This window comes from Hypanus sabinus, chromosome 2 (assembly GCF_030144855.1).
Source record: "Hypanus sabinus isolate sHypSab1 chromosome 2, sHypSab1.hap1, whole genome shotgun sequence".
In the NCBI taxonomy this organism is placed as follows: Eukaryota; Metazoa; Chordata; class Chondrichthyes; order Myliobatiformes; family Dasyatidae; genus Hypanus; species Hypanus sabinus.
In genome coordinates this window covers 129,818,627-129,834,537 of record NC_082707.1, presented here as the reverse complement: position 1 = coordinate 129,834,537, position 15,911 = coordinate 129,818,627, and positions in this window count along the sequence as shown.

Sequence of the window (15,911 nt, the reverse complement as noted above, 5' to 3'; positions counted from 1 at the left end):
TTGTTAGTTTGAACCACAGTCCTTGTGGATGTGATCAGGTGAGTAAATTTAGCCAAAAAATGTGTTAATGAAGTTTTCTTAAGATATCTTAAAACTTAAACTGTAGAATGAGAGTAGATTAATACTGTAATTACCCTTTGTAAACGGCTGATAAGATTGGAGATTTTCATTGTGTGGAAGACAGGTTTGGGGTGATGGTCAGGAAGGGAATTGTGTGTTGCAGAAGGGAAGAAAGGACAACACGTTGTGAAGAGCTGAGTGGAGGAGGCAATGGGGTAGGTGAGCTAGTTGAAAAATATGCCTTTTCATTATTGGGCAAATGTGGATCCAACTACATGTGATGAAAGGTTTAAACCTAAACCAAGTTTGCATATTTATAGAACACTTGATTCAGTACTTAGTTGTGGTGAGTCAACAGTCTTATTTGCAGCACTTTGAGGATAGTTAAAATAAAAAATGAAAGTATGTACTGCAGAGCAATCCACTTGATTGCCATTTTTACCAAAATTAGTGAAAAAATGTATCCCTATTGTCTCACCTGTTTGATCTATGTCTTTACACTAAACGCTGCGGAAGTAATCAGTTTAAAAATTTATATCTACCCTGCCGGTGACCCAGATAATAAATTCATTTCATTAAAACAGACTGATTATCTCTGCCTTAGTTTCTGATTTATACCTGATTACTTAATTTTGTTTGAGGTGTGGTAGCTGTGCTTAAATTGGGGTCTGTACTGACAAAAAAGTATATATAAAGCTTCCAAAAATCAAAGATCTCAGTGTAATGATCCTATTGGAAATGTGTGCATCATTCAGGTGAGAAGAGAACAAACATCTTTGGGTTGCTTTTGTAATTAATTAGCCTCTCGAGTTGATACTTTAAAAGATTTGCAAGATGTTGGTGGCACTGAGACCAATGTATATAGTCCATCTCTATCTCCTGTTGAGAAGGTGGTGGTTTCTCCTCACAGTGTATTTGGTGAATGCTATTGCACAGAAAGTTATATCACTCAAACCCAGCAACTGTCCAGTTCCAAGTTGGAATAGTATACAACATAGAAAGGATTATGCAGTTTATGATGTTCCCAAGTGTCTGTGCTCTTAAAAGTGTGGCTGTACTTGAAAACAGACTAGCATAGTACTGAATAGCTTTATGTTAATGGAGCAATGACCACCTTCAACTTTTGGAAGAAGTATAAATTGGCTCAGACAAGTATAAAATGGTAATTTTTTTTACCGTCTAAAAAATATTCAAATTATTTTCCTTACGTGAAGCCTGGTTTGAGTTATGCTTAACCATGCAAAAGTTGGTTTCTATTAAAAATCTCTACAATGTTAAGTGAATTAATATTAACATAATATCTCAGAATGGGGGATCTTGTGCTATGCCCCATTTGTACAGGTTTTCTGGTTATCCTTCAACTCAGAATTTTGTACTTTAAGGATCAATGGGTCAAACTGATGATTGAAACAAGTCACCTGGTATGGTTATCGATGACTGCACCAATACTCCCACATCTTAACCAATAAAGTGTAGGGACTTAGAAAGAAGTAGTAATGTCTGAGATAGAAACAATGTGACATATAATCTATTTAGGAGAAATATTAAAAAAAAACAAGGAATGAGTGAGAAAGGAAAAAACCAAATAATTGTTACAAAGTTTTTGAAATAAGACCTAGGAGCAGAATTAGGCAATTTGGCCCATTGAATCTGTTCCACCATTCAATTATGGCTGATCTTTATCCCCTACTCAGCCCCACTCCCTGTAAACTTTGATGCCGTGTCCAATCAAGAACCTATTAAGCTCTGTCTTAAGTACACCCAACAACCTGGCCTCCAAAGATGCTTGTGGTAATAAATTCCACAAATTCACCACCCTCTAGCTAAAGAAATTTCTTTGCAATTCTGTTTTATATGGACACCCATCTATCCTGAGGCTGTGCCTTCTAGTCTTAGACCCCCCCCCCCCCCCCCAACCACGGGAAACAGCCTTTCCTCATCTACTCTGTCCAGGCCTTTCAAAAGGTTTCAATGGGATTCCTTCTGAATTCCAATGAGTACAGACCCAGAGCCATCAAATGTTCCTGATATGATAACCCTTTCATTCCTGGAATCAACCTTGTCAACCTCCTCTGGACCCTCTCCAATGCCGGCACATCTTTTCTAAAATGAAGGGCCCAAAACTGTTCACAATACTCAAGGTGAGGCTTCACCAGTGCCGTATAATGCCTGAGCATCACATCCCTGCTCTTGCATTCTAGACCTCTTGAAATTAATGCTAACTTCTTCACCACTGACTCTACCTACGTTAACTTTTAGGGCATCTGCACAAGGACTCCCAAGTCCCTTTGCATCTCAGATTTTTGGATTTTCTCCCTGTTTAGAAAATCGTCTGCACATTTATTTCTACCACCAAAGTGCATGACTGTGCACTTTCCAACATGGTATTTCATTTGCCACTGTCTTGCCCATTCTCCTAATCTGTCAAGTCCTTCTGCAGTCTACCTGTTTCCTCAACACTACCTACCTCTCCACCAATCTTTGTAACATCTGCAAACTAGGCAACAAAACCATCTATCCATCATCTAAATCATTGATATACAGTATAAAAATAAGTGGTCCCAACACCGACCCCTGCAGAACACCACCAGTCACTGGCAGCCAACCAGAAAAGGATCCTTTTATTCCCACTCACTGCCTCCTACCAATCAACCAGTGCTCTAACCATGCCAGTAACTTCCCTGTAATACCATAGGCACTTAACTTAGTAAACAACCTCATGTGTGGTACCTTGTCAAAGGCCTTCTAAATGTCCAAATATACACCATCCACTGCATCCCCTTTATCTATCCTATGTGTAATTACTTCAAAGAATTCCAACAGGTTCATTAGGCAAGATTTTCACTTAAGGAAACCTCATCTTAACAATTGACTCCAACATCTTCCCAACCACTGAGGTCAAGCTATCTATCTGGTCTATAGTTCCCTTTCTGCTGCCTTCCTTTTCTAAAAGTGGAGGGACATTTGCAATTTTCTAGTCCTCTGGCACCATGCTAAAGTCCAATGATTTTTGAAAGATCATTACTAATGCCTCCACAATCTCTACCGCTGCCTCTTTCAGAATCCTAGGGTGCAGTTCATCTGGTCCAGGTGACTTTTGTGCCCTTAAGAGCATTCCATCTGCAAGAATGAGAATTAAGTTTTTGTTCCCCTCAGAGCTCAGCCGATCATCTGGTATTCTGAAAATCCGTATTTTGCCAGTAAAAGGGTATTTGTGTTTAGCTTCAGGCTAAAATTCAATAATGGGTTTAATTTATATTACAGTGCAATGAAACAAAGCTGATATCAACTCCTTATTGCAATGGAAAATCGTTACACAGTTCAGTTTCTAAATTCACAAGCATCTTCCTTACTACAAATAGATAGGTTGATTAAATTAATAACATTTACTGTTGGGAAATGCTGGAGCATGGAGGGCTCAACTTTTTAATGCCTTTTTTTTTAACCCAGAATTGGTTTGTAAAGGAGACTAATTCATTTTAAATTACAGAAGTGTAATTAGTTACAGAACCAGATTAAACAGTTCTGGCTGTATAAAGGATAGCAAGTTTTGCACATTGTACATGTGGTTGATTCTCTCTTTTTTTTTGTTGTGTTTTATGTAACAGCTTGTTATTCTTTTGGGGCAGTCCTATTTAATGATGTTTCCCTTGTTGATTCATTTAAATAGCATAAAGTGCATCAGTGCATACTCTGGCATGAAAGTTAAACAATTTTTATTTACAGTTGAGATTTGGATTACCTACCTGCACCATTCCTAAGGCTTCCATGTCTATTCTGCGGAACTGCTTCATTCAGTTTGCATTGCTGCTGAAACCCCTATCTGTGAGTCTTGATTATCTACTGGACTTGATTCCAAGATCATTATTTTGATTTTGATACACTCAGGATCATTCAACTTCCTGATGTCTCTATCCAAATTCTCATAACGTCCCCATTCAGCCATTAGCCTTCTGTTTGTTGGTGTAAGTAATGCCTTGGTTAATATTTCTACTACTACGCTGTGAGGTATTTAATTTTAGTAGTTTTCTGTAAAAGTCGTGTGTCTTGTGGATAGAATGTTTTGATTCCGGCTAAAGATAAGGAACTATGTTGTTCAACTTCGGAATGTTGTGTCAGCCGACCAGGACGATGGAATCAGAAGAAGGGTCTGGAGGAACTGGCCAGAGAGGGATTTGTGATGGACAGTGATGAGGTTCGTGATCTTTTGATGAGAGATGTTTAGGGGAGATCCAGAAGGCAGACGCCCTTAAGATTCAATGTGATGGGAAGGCGTGATTGCAAGGAGTGCTTTGTGAGGTGAAAGAGTCCAAGATGGGAGGTTCTACCTGTGATTGGTGACAAGAATTCAGCGACACAATTAATGGTTATACCCAGCTTTTGGAAGAGATAAGCTTCAACAGTCATGTGCACATTTAAAGTCTAACTGTAATAGGCCCTTTTATTATTTTTCTTTCTCTTAATAACTTAGATAAAGCTGAAGTTGGAGGATGGGTGAAGGGCTGAATTGTGGGAATTGGAGGAGATGTGGGTGAAGGCAGCAGCAATGGTGGTGGAAGGGAAGCACCATTCTTTGGGGGAGGAAGCATCTCAGTGTTCGGTACCCTTCAAAGCAAAGCCACAACCTCAGAACAGATGTGGCCGACAGAAACTGAGAGAGGGGAATAGCATAATTAGAGGTGACAAGGTAGGAAAAGATTATAGTCAAGATAATTAGGATTCAGTAGTTTTGAAAAAAGATGTCAGTGGATAGTATGTCTCCAGAGATGGAGAAAGCGAAAGAGATCAAGATGGAGAAAGTATGGGCCAAGTAAATTTGAGGACAGGGTGGAAGCTGGAGGCAAATTTGATAAAATAAACAAGTTTAGCAAGAGTGCGGGAAGCAGCAGCATTTTAGAGTAAAGTCATATTGTGTTGTTGGAGATTTTCCATAAAAAATTTGCTGTGTCACACCATTTATAGACTTTTTTGTAACTAGTGTTCTTTTTCATTTGGAGGAAACCATTAGTATAAAACCTTTTTGAGACAAGTATGCTAAAGACCAGAATCTAGTTTTGGATAGAGAAAAGTGACAAAATACTATGAGCTATGGAAGTAGAGTATAATAAGCAATCAATATGAAACGTCAAAATCAACATAGTTTTTAAATTATGTTAGATAAAAATGTGGCCGTGGAAGTGCATGTGCTCTTTTTTTTTAAAGCATTACAATATCATAGCATGATAAGAACTTTGTATCCCTATATAAACTATAGAAAAAGATTACGTCCTGTGGGAATTAAGCCAAAATAAATATAAGCAAATAAACATCAATGAAAATTATTGCTAATTTCTAGTTGTCCCAAAGTTTGGATGTCAGGAAATTTATTAGAATAAGCAAATACCTTGGAAATCTTTCAGTTGAAAAAGAAGACTTGGCAGGGAAATGTAATGACAAGGTAAAGCATTGCAAATTTGATTAAGCTGTTTGAAGTTATGAGTATTGTATGAACACTGGATTTTATTGGGGTCCTTAAGTGAATTTGTCCGTAAATTGGAACATACACAAAATGATATGATAACAGTACCTCCACATTGTTGTAATGAAGGGCATAAAAACCACAGAAAACTGGTAAGAAAAAAGCAAGGAGAGAGAGGGAAGAAAACTACTTTGTCCATTCAGAGGAACCAGTGCATGTATGTACATCAGACTTCTGAATTTAAAAGTGTGGGAGCTTATTTGATGGTATGGGTATCTGTAAGTCCTGGTGTTCTTAACCTGGAAACAACCTGTGTTTGTATGGGTTTCCTAGTATGCAATGGGACTGAAACTATCCACTATATTTCTAAAAACATTGTTTTGATAATGAAATAGAAAGCCATGTATCCACTTTTAGTAATAGCACCAAGGTGGGTGATATTGTAAGCAGTAATAAATTACATGGAAATAAAGGTAAATTGAGTGAATGGGCCATACTAATTCAATGGAGGTAAATATGAGGGCTTCCACTGTGCAGTTAAAAGGATAACATGGAGTATATTGTAAATGGTTAAAAAGCTCTAAACTGGAGTTCCAAAGAGATTTGGTAGCCATGTTCAAACAACACTAAAATATCAAGTAGTAGTACAGGAAATAAAAGTCCGAAAAGCTTAGCCTTTCCAGAAAGGGGACTGAAGCAGAGTGAGAGATGTTACGGCCACGTAAAACTAACTAGACCAAACCTGCAGTAAGTGAGCAGATCTGAGTATGAATAACAGAAAGAACACACCACCTCCCAAACTACCCTCCTCTGCCTGGAAGTGCCACACTAGCATCTTTGCCCACCTTGGAGACGAGAGAGCAAGACATCCTCAATGGTGGAGGGCTGCCAAAGAAGGGATGTATGTGTGCAATGGTCCTGTTATTGGGTGAGAAGACTGAAGCGATATTTTGCATTGTGGTTGATTCTTAGCTTCTGAATATTTGACAAGCTATTTCATTATATGAGGACATACTACCCAGCAATACTCTCATCATAATAATGTACAATTTAAAGCAACAATGATAAATTACTGGTTTGAATAAATGAATGCTAAAATTACTAAAACATTTGATATAAATGGTAATTCTGAATATATTCAGAAAAAAAGTGCTACTGTGTTCCTTTATAAAATTATGGTTGTGTGACACATCCTACCTACAAATATACACTTCACTAGACATCTTTCTGATGAATGCAGCATTTCAGACATTGACACTAGTACCTTTATTGCATTTTAATTTGTATAAAATGTCAATGACACTGAGTGTTTTGTTATCAATACCTTTGGAGAAAAGGTTAAATTTTCAGGTTAATTAATAATAGATAGATGGTCTTTGAGACCAAAACATTTCTCCACCTTAGTTACATTCTTGTCAAAAAGTTGCACTTAAGTACTGTATGTCCTTTGAATCCTTAAAAAATATATTTAATAATTGCAGAGATGTTTTCTTTAACACGATCCTCTATCACTATTAACCATATAACAATCACAGCACGGAAACAGGCCATCTTGGCCCTCCTAGTCCGTGCCGAACCCTTAATCTCACCTAGTCCCACCTACCCGCACTCAGCCCATAACCCTCCACTCCTTTCCTGTCCATATACCTATCCAATTTTACCTTAAATGACACAACTGAACTGGCCTCTACTACTTCTACAGGAAGCTCCTTCCACACAGCTATCACTCTTTGAGTAAAGAAATAAACCCTCGTGTTTCCCTTAAACTTCTGCCCCCTAACTCTCAAATCATGTCCTCTAGTTTGAATCTCCCCTACTCTCAATGGAAACAGCCTGTTCACGTCAACTCTATCTATCCCTCTCAAAATTTTAAATACCTCGATCAAATCCCCCCTCAACCTTCTACGCTCCAATGAATAGAGACCTAACTTGTTCAACCTTTTTCTGTAACTTAATTGCTGAAACCCAGGTAACATCCTAGTAACATCCTCAGTGATTCAAAGCAATGACACTACACAAAAAGTTTACAATAGCAATAGAGGATCATGTTAAAGAAAATATTATTGTATAATAGGTTCTTTAAGATTCAAAGGTTATACAGTCTTAAGTGTAACTTTTTGACAAGAGTGTGAGATGGAGAAATGTATTGGTATCAAGACCATTCTTTTTTTATTAATTAACCAGAAAAGTTGACTTTTGATATCAACACATTCAAATAGAGACAATGACACATTGTGCAAACTAAAATGTAATAGAAGCTTTAGATGTGGCTGGTGTTGATGTCTGAATCACTGCATCTGTTACAAAACAAGACATTATCACCTTTACCTATTCAAGTCCTTTAAATTCAATAGCAACACTTTGAAGCTATTTAATATGGTCAATTTTTATACAGGTTTGAATGAGACTTGAAGAACTTCTAGCATAGCAAGCAATAATACGATTATCTGAGTGGGAGGTTTCTCTAACTTCAATTCATGCAAAGATATTTTTGTATGTACTTTTATTTTTATAGTCTAATATTTACCTGCTTTTCTTGGATAATATGATGTTTTATCATTGGAATATTATAAAAAAAAATTGATATTAAATACTGACCTAAAGTAGGATTTCACGGTACTCTGATACTGTAACCTCCAGAAACCAATTTGAACATGCAAGTGGAAATGAGTAACTATTTACATTTCTGAATAATATGTACAGTACCTGGTTTTATTTGTCATTAAGTAGTAGAGTTAACAAATATTTTCTCTCATTGCTGCTTTTGAATCATAAAGATAATTTAAGCTGAAGTGTTTTTGCAATATTTTATGTGCTCAGCTCATCTGTTTGATTGCTGTTTCAAGTAATTTCAAAACACATAAATTAGAGCTATAACATACAACTTGGAAAAGGGCCCAGCTCATCCAGTGCCAACCAGGATGCCCATCTGAGTTTGCCCTGTTGGCACTCATTTGACCCACATCCTTCTAAACCTTTCCTGTCCATGTATATGTGTGTAAATTAATATATCTCTTCCTGCTCCTCCCCCCCCCACCCCACCCTCTTGTTCCTATTATTAAGGAAAAGGTGCTTGAAAAGCTGAAAGATCTGAAGATAGATAAGTCACCTAGACCAGGTGGACTTCAGCCCAGGTGAAGATAGAGGTGCCTGAAGAGATGTGATCTTTCAAGAATCACTATATTTTGGAATGGTTCCAGAGGACTGGAAAATTACAAATATCTCTCCACTTCTTGAGAGGAGAAGAATGCAGAAGAAAGGAAATTATAGGCCAGCTAGTCTGACTTCAGTGGTTGGGAAGATGTGGAGTCCATTATTAAGGATAAGGTTTCAGGATACATGAAGGCACATGATAAAGTGGGCCAAAGTTACCGTGGTTTCCTTAAAGAGAAATCTTGCCTGACAAGTCTTGGAATTCTTTGAGGAAGTAAAACACGGGAATAGACAAAAGAGAGTTGGTGGATGTGAATCTGGATTTTCAGAAGGCCTTTGCTGTACATGAGACTACTTAAAAATAAGAGACTTATTATAAGGTGGAGAAATGTTTTGGTCTCAAAGACCATCTATCTATTATTAATTAACCTGAAAATTTAACCTTTTTTCCAAAGGTATTGATAACAAAACACTCAAACAGTGTCATTGACATTTTATACAAATTAAAATGCAATAAGTCTCTTATTATACTTAAAAATAAGAGGGTATTACAGGAAAAAATACTAGTGTGGATAGAGAATTAGCTGACTGGCAGGAGGCAAAGAGTCACAATAAAGGGGGCCTATTCTGGTTCCCTGCCCATGACTCATGGTGTTCCACAGGGGTTGGTATTGGGAAATGCTTCATTTCATGTTATGTGTCAACAATTTGGATGACACAATTGATGGCTTTGCTGCCAAAAGTAGGTAGAGAAACGGGTAGTATTGAGGAAGCAGGGAGTCTGCAGAAAGACTTGGACAGATTGGGAGAATGGGCAAAGAAATGACATGGAATATGTGTAGGGAAGTGTATGGACATGCACTTTGGTAGAAGGAATAAAGGTGTAGACTTTTTTAAACAAGAAAACTCAGAAATCAGAGGTGCATTGGGACTTGGGAGTCCTTGTACAAGTTAATTTGTAGGTTCCGTTGGCGGTAAGGGAGCCAAATGCAATAATAGCATTCATTTTGAGAGGACTAGAATATAAGAGGTAAGGATGTGATCCTAAGGCTTTATAAGACATTGGTCAGACCACACTTTGGAGTATCATGAGCATTTTTGGGCCCCTTATTTAAGAAAAAGATTGGCATTGGAGAGGGTTCAGAGAAGGTTCACGAGAATTATTCTGGGAATTAACGGGTTAAAGTATTCAGAATGTTTGATGGCTCTGGACTGGTTTTCACTGGAGTTTCGAAGAATGAGAGGGGATCTCACTGAAACCTATCAAATATTGAAAGTGCTCGTCCATGTTTCCTATAGTGGGTCAGTTTATGACCAGAAGGCACAGTCTCAGTATAAAGGGATGGTCATTTAGAACAGAGATGAGAAGGAATTTAGTCAGAGGGAGGTGCATCTGCAGGATTCATTGCCACAGGCGTCTGTGGAGGCCAAGTCTTTGAGTATGTTCTAAACAATTGATGGGTTTTTGATTAGACGGTGTCAAAGGTTATGGGGAGAAGGCAGGAGAGTGGGGCTGAGGGATAATGAATCAGCCTTGATGGGATAGCAGAGCAGACTTGATGGGCCGTGGTCTAATTCTGCTCCTACATCGTATGGTCTGACAGGATTCCCACATTTCTTTCCAGCCTAATAACATCTTTCCTATAACAATGTGATCAGAATCAAACATGATATTCCAAGTGTGGCATCACCAACCTCTGGTAAGATCCAATGTGTGAAAAGACTTCTTCTCCACCCTGTCTACCTGAAGCCACTTTCAGGGACTATGCACTTGTGTTCCTAGTTCCCTCTGTTCTTCAACATTCCCCAGGGCCTTACCAATCATGGTGAAAGTCCCACCCTGAGTTGTCCTCCCAAAACTCAACACTTCACATTCATCTAAGTTAAAGTCCATTTCCCATTTCTTGGCCCATTGAGCCCAACTATCAAGATCTCGCTGTGGTTCTTAATACTCATTTATTGCCTATTTATTACCTGTTTTATTATCATCTTCAAACTTAATAACCAGAGATTGTACATTCTCATTCAGATGTTTAATATAGAAGGATGGCACAGTAGAATCAACACAACACTTTACAGTACAGGCACCCAGGTTCAATTCTTGTTGCTGCCTGTAAGGAGTTTTTACATTTTCCCGTGACCATGTGGAATTTCTCTGGCTGGTCTGGATTCCTCCCACAGTCCAGAGATGTACCGGTTGGTTAACTGGTCATTATAAATTGTCCTGTGATTAGGCTAGTGTTAAATTGGGGGATGGAGCTCAAAGGGCCAGAAGGGCTGTTCGACGCTGTATTTCAATAAACTAATAAATAAGAGACAGACATCAATGGACTCAACACCAACCCATGAGCCACACCACTGGAGTTGTAGACCTTCAGGTTATAAAGCAACCTTCTGCCATCAAGCTAATTTTGGTCCTTTTAGCTAGCCCTCCTTGGATCCCATGTGATCTCACTTCCCAGAGCAGACCTAGTATGCAGAACCTCATCAAAAGCCTTTCTTAAGTCCATGTAGACCATGTCTACTGCCCTGCCCTTCTCGACTGTCTTAGTTATTTCTTTAAAAATTTCAAATTCCTGAGACATGATATTCTATGCACAAAGCCCATCTGACTATCCATAAACATGAGATTCTGCAGATGCTGTAAATCAAGAGCAACATGAAATGCTGGGGGAACTCAGCAGGTCAGGCAGCATTTGTGAAGAAGAGTCCTGATGATGAGTCTCAGCTCAAAATATTGACTGTTCATTCCGCTCTTTGGATGCTGTCTGATCAGTCTTTGAAGCAAAAGATCATTTGATGTTATTTTGAGAGAAGAATGTGCCAAGTTGGCAAGTCTTGAGTTTGTGGCCTAGAATTCAGGTTCCAGTCGTCAGAATTTGAGGCCTGGAGTTTGGGGTCCTGTCATTGGTTAGTGCTGAGGTCAATACCAAACATCGAAGCACGAAGGTCAATTGGAAGTCTGGAAGTCGAAGCCTGATAGCTGAAGCCCTGGGTCTATGAGTCTAACATCCAGTTTGGAAGTCAGAGTTTTGTCCTGGGGATGGAGGACTGTCTGCATGGATGGGTGCAAGGGAGGAAATGAGCTTGTTTTCACATGGTGGTTTGGTTGCTTCTTGTCTTCTGTTTAGCCAAGTTCTCTGTTTTGTTGAACATTATGGGTATGATATGTTGGCACAGATATGTGTGTGCAACATTTGCAAGCTGCCCCGGCACATTCTTGGGTTGTGCTGGCTGTTAATGCAAGTGACACACCTCACTGTATGTTTCAATGTACAAGTGCTGAAAAAGTTAATCTGAATCTGTGGTGAGCTGGACAGTAATTATTAAAAAGTAAATGCTCTGTATTCTGAAGATGCTTAGCAGGTCAAGCAACATCCATTAGAAGTGTGGTTGATGTTTCAGGGTGGTGAATTCTTCTTAATCACAGCTCATCTGCCAAGAGGATATGTAAGTTGAGGTGAGAGGGGGTAAGTACAAGCAAACAATGCTGTAATTGTACAATGCAGAGTAGTTGGAAATCTGAAACAAATGAGTAAGCTGGAAATATACAGTTAGTTGGATTGCACCTCTGTAAAGAGAGAAAAACTACATTACTGTTACAGGTGAATGATGTTGCCTCCGGTTCTGAGGTGAAAAGGAGAAATGAGCCTTTTGAAAACTAGCAAATTCATATTGAACTTAGCATGCACCAAGGACATCTTCTATCATGTGGGTGGCATGGGATAAACTTGGTGCTCAGATTTGGCAGCTCAGAACTAGCAAAAGTGAGGAACTTGTGACTACAAAAGAAGGGATATACATTACCAGATTTAGTAAATGTAGTGACTTCTCCCTCACTCCATCAGTACTATCAGGCTAATGGGTCCTGGCTTGACAGGAAGTGCAGAAAGGTTTGCCAAGAGTACTGTCCAGCAGACATGAAACGCTGATGAGCCAGCCTAGTGGAACTGAAGCCATATAGAATGAAATGGACAGCTAAGAAATCTCACAACCAACCGGTGAGCTTAAAGACTGCAGTCTGACCTGATCCAGTCACCAGTCATCACTCCATAGGTCGTTGTAAAACATGGATGTTGCAGCTTAGCTGCCATTTGCAAGCCAGGGCAGTACAGTATGGAGAGGAAGCTGTTGCCCATGCGGTAGCTCCCCCTCTCCACATAGCGGATGAATCCAAAGGAATGACAGAGACTGATACACCACTGATGTCACATGAATTGGTGGTCAGTGTTGAACTCAACATGGGACTGCCTTAGGGACCAGCTCTTTCTGTGATGGGAAGGGGGGGGGGGTACTGTTGAAGCATTCCCATGCATGGGTGTAGCTACAAGACAGTGGAGGCTTGAAATAAGAGTTTTCCTTCTCCCAAATCAGACACCAGCCACAGCAGATGAGACCCATCAGCCTTGAATGACTGGTTTTAAGGCACCTTTGTGCTTTCACCTGCTAATGAAACTGTTCCATCGGACCTAGTTGTTAAGATACACATGAAAGCCAAAAGCTGGACTTAGTCACCATAGGCTATTTAAGATCTGTGCCATTGGGAGCATTTAATAGGTGATACGAGCTTTTCCCTACTACTGCCTCCCCCCACCTTAAGGAGCCAGTCATCATTGTTGGTGGGCAATTAATTAGGAAATGGGAGGAGGTAACTGGAAAAGCATTCCTATCCTCTCTGATGGTGACTCTAAAGAAAATGCAGAAATGTTGAATATGTAATCAAGTTCTGCTTCCATCTGGATCCCTAGCATACACAAGCCACTCTCCAGCCAATCAGATTTATACTTAAATATTGCCAAGAATCACCTGAAATCAAGGGATGCATAAAGGAGATGGAACCAAGCAACATCCGAGCTGTACTGAAGACTTGCACTCCAATAACACTGTATCTCCAGCCAAGTTATTCCAGTACTGTTGCAATTCTGACATCTGCCTGCCAGTGTGTAAAACTGCCAAAGTATGACCTGGTCATAAAAAGGACAAATCCAACAGTGCTAGTTACCATGCAAACATCAGCACGGTGGCAGCAACAATCATCAGCATTACAAACAAGAAGTACTTATTCACCAATGGCCAGTTTGGATTTCACCAGGACCACTTGGCTCTGAACCTCACTAAGGCCATGGTTCAAACATGAATTAATTAGCTGAATTTCAGAGATGAAGGAGAGACTACTCATGAAGTCAAAGTGGTAATTGATCAAATATAGTATCAAAGCTCCTGGTTAAAGTGGAATCTGTTGACATCTAGAGGAAAGCACTCTAGTGATTGGAATCAGCTGTCATACAAAGGAAGGTGGTCTTGTGGTTGTTAGAGGTCAATTGTTCTGGCCTTTGGCATTATTGCAGGAATTCCTCAAATTAGGACCATTCATCTTCGCTTGCTTCATCGATGACCTTCTGTCATGAAGTCAGAATTGGGACCGTTAACTGATCGCTGATTGCCCAATGGTCAATACTATTTATATATCCTCAGCAAATGAAGCAGCTTCTGGCTGCATATAGCATAACTGAGGTAATACGAGACACGGGCTTATTAGGGGCAAGTAACACTGTTTTTATAAAGCCACTGAGCATTGACCATCTCTGACAAGAGGGAGTCTGACAATTTTCCTTGAGCTTCCATAGCTGAGTCCCCAGTCCTAATATATTTGGGATATACCTACTGCTTCATTTGAAGAGCTTAAAAATCAGCTTTTATTTTTCAAAATGAGACAACGCACAATATTTTGATTTGTAACTTCTATAGTAAATCTTAAAACCTTTATCATTGCTTCTCCTTCAAAATTATCTTGTTCTCACCTGTTTTCAATCTCCTCTCAACCTAGTCTCTAATTAACTTTTCACTGAGACTGCTACATGAATATTGAGGGTCAGAATCCCTTGTACAGTACTGGGTCTTTGAGGCAACTGCAAGAATTCTCTGAAGAGAGTTATCAATTTCATTTTTAGTGATCTGGATGTCACTGGCATAAACAGTAGTTATTGCCCTTGGCCTAGATTATTTTGGGGTATTCAAAAGCCTACCCGATTGGTGTGCTTGGAGTCACATGGGCCAAACCAGTTAGGAATGGCAGATTTCCTTTTTTGAAGGGATTCAATGAACTATATGGCCTTTAACAATAACAGCACACACAAAATGCTGGTAGAACACAGCAGGCCAGGCAGCATCGATAGGGAGAAACGCTGTCGACGTTTCGGGCCGAGACCCTTCGTCAGGATGAAACGTCGACAGCGCTTCTCCCTATCGATGCTGCCTGGGCTGCTGTGTTCCACCAGCATTTTGTGTGTGTTGTTGTTTGAATTTCCAGCATCTGCAGATTTCCTCGTGTTTGGCCTTTAACAATAATTTGGTTTTGCTATCATTTACACAATTGACTTGTTTTTCCTCTTTTTAAAATTTCCTATTTTATTAATGGAATTTAAATTCCTCAGTTGCAACAGTGAGGTTCCCTAATTTATTAGAAAAGGCCTCTGGTTTACTACTCCAGTAATATAATCTCTGTGGTGCCAACGCACAGCTTGGTCTCAAGTAGTTTCTATCTGTGAACACATCCACTGTTCATTAAGGGGATGAAGCCTGATGTCTCTATGCTTATAAATGAGTGAATGAACAAAAGTGTAGTTGTCTGTTTGTATTATTCTTAGTAATGTACAGTGCACTGTCCTGTGGAGTTAAAAGCTGCAGTTGTTGATGAGTCTGCTTGGTGAGAGCTCCTTCACTCTGGAAAAGTAATGCCATGTGACCTTTTCCCCCACACCTGAGAGAAAGCTATAATATTTCAGCTGAAAGGTAGCCACTCTTGTAGTGGAATATGAGAACACTAAAGGCAGGAGTGGGTGTCATAACCACTCACCTTTCCATAAACTGATCCTGATCTTCGCATACAGTATATTCCTGCTCAATTCCTGTATCCTTTGATTGCCCCAGTGTTGATCTCAGCTACGCGCTCACTGATTGATTGAGCATCCACGTTCTCCTGGGCGAGAACATTTCAAAGGTTTACACTACTCTGAAGACATTTCATCTCATCCCAGCATTCCCTTAAGTGCCGTTTGAAATACAAGCTTTGCTGCATGGGAGTGGGATCTGAATTCATAACCTTCTGTCTCAGTTGAGAGCACTACCAAGTCAAGACTGACATTAAGTGCAAAATGCCAGACTGAAAAATCATTTCAGGAAGCATACAAAGTTGTGTTTTTTTTAGCCCTTTTTAAAACAAAAGAGAATATTCGGAGTA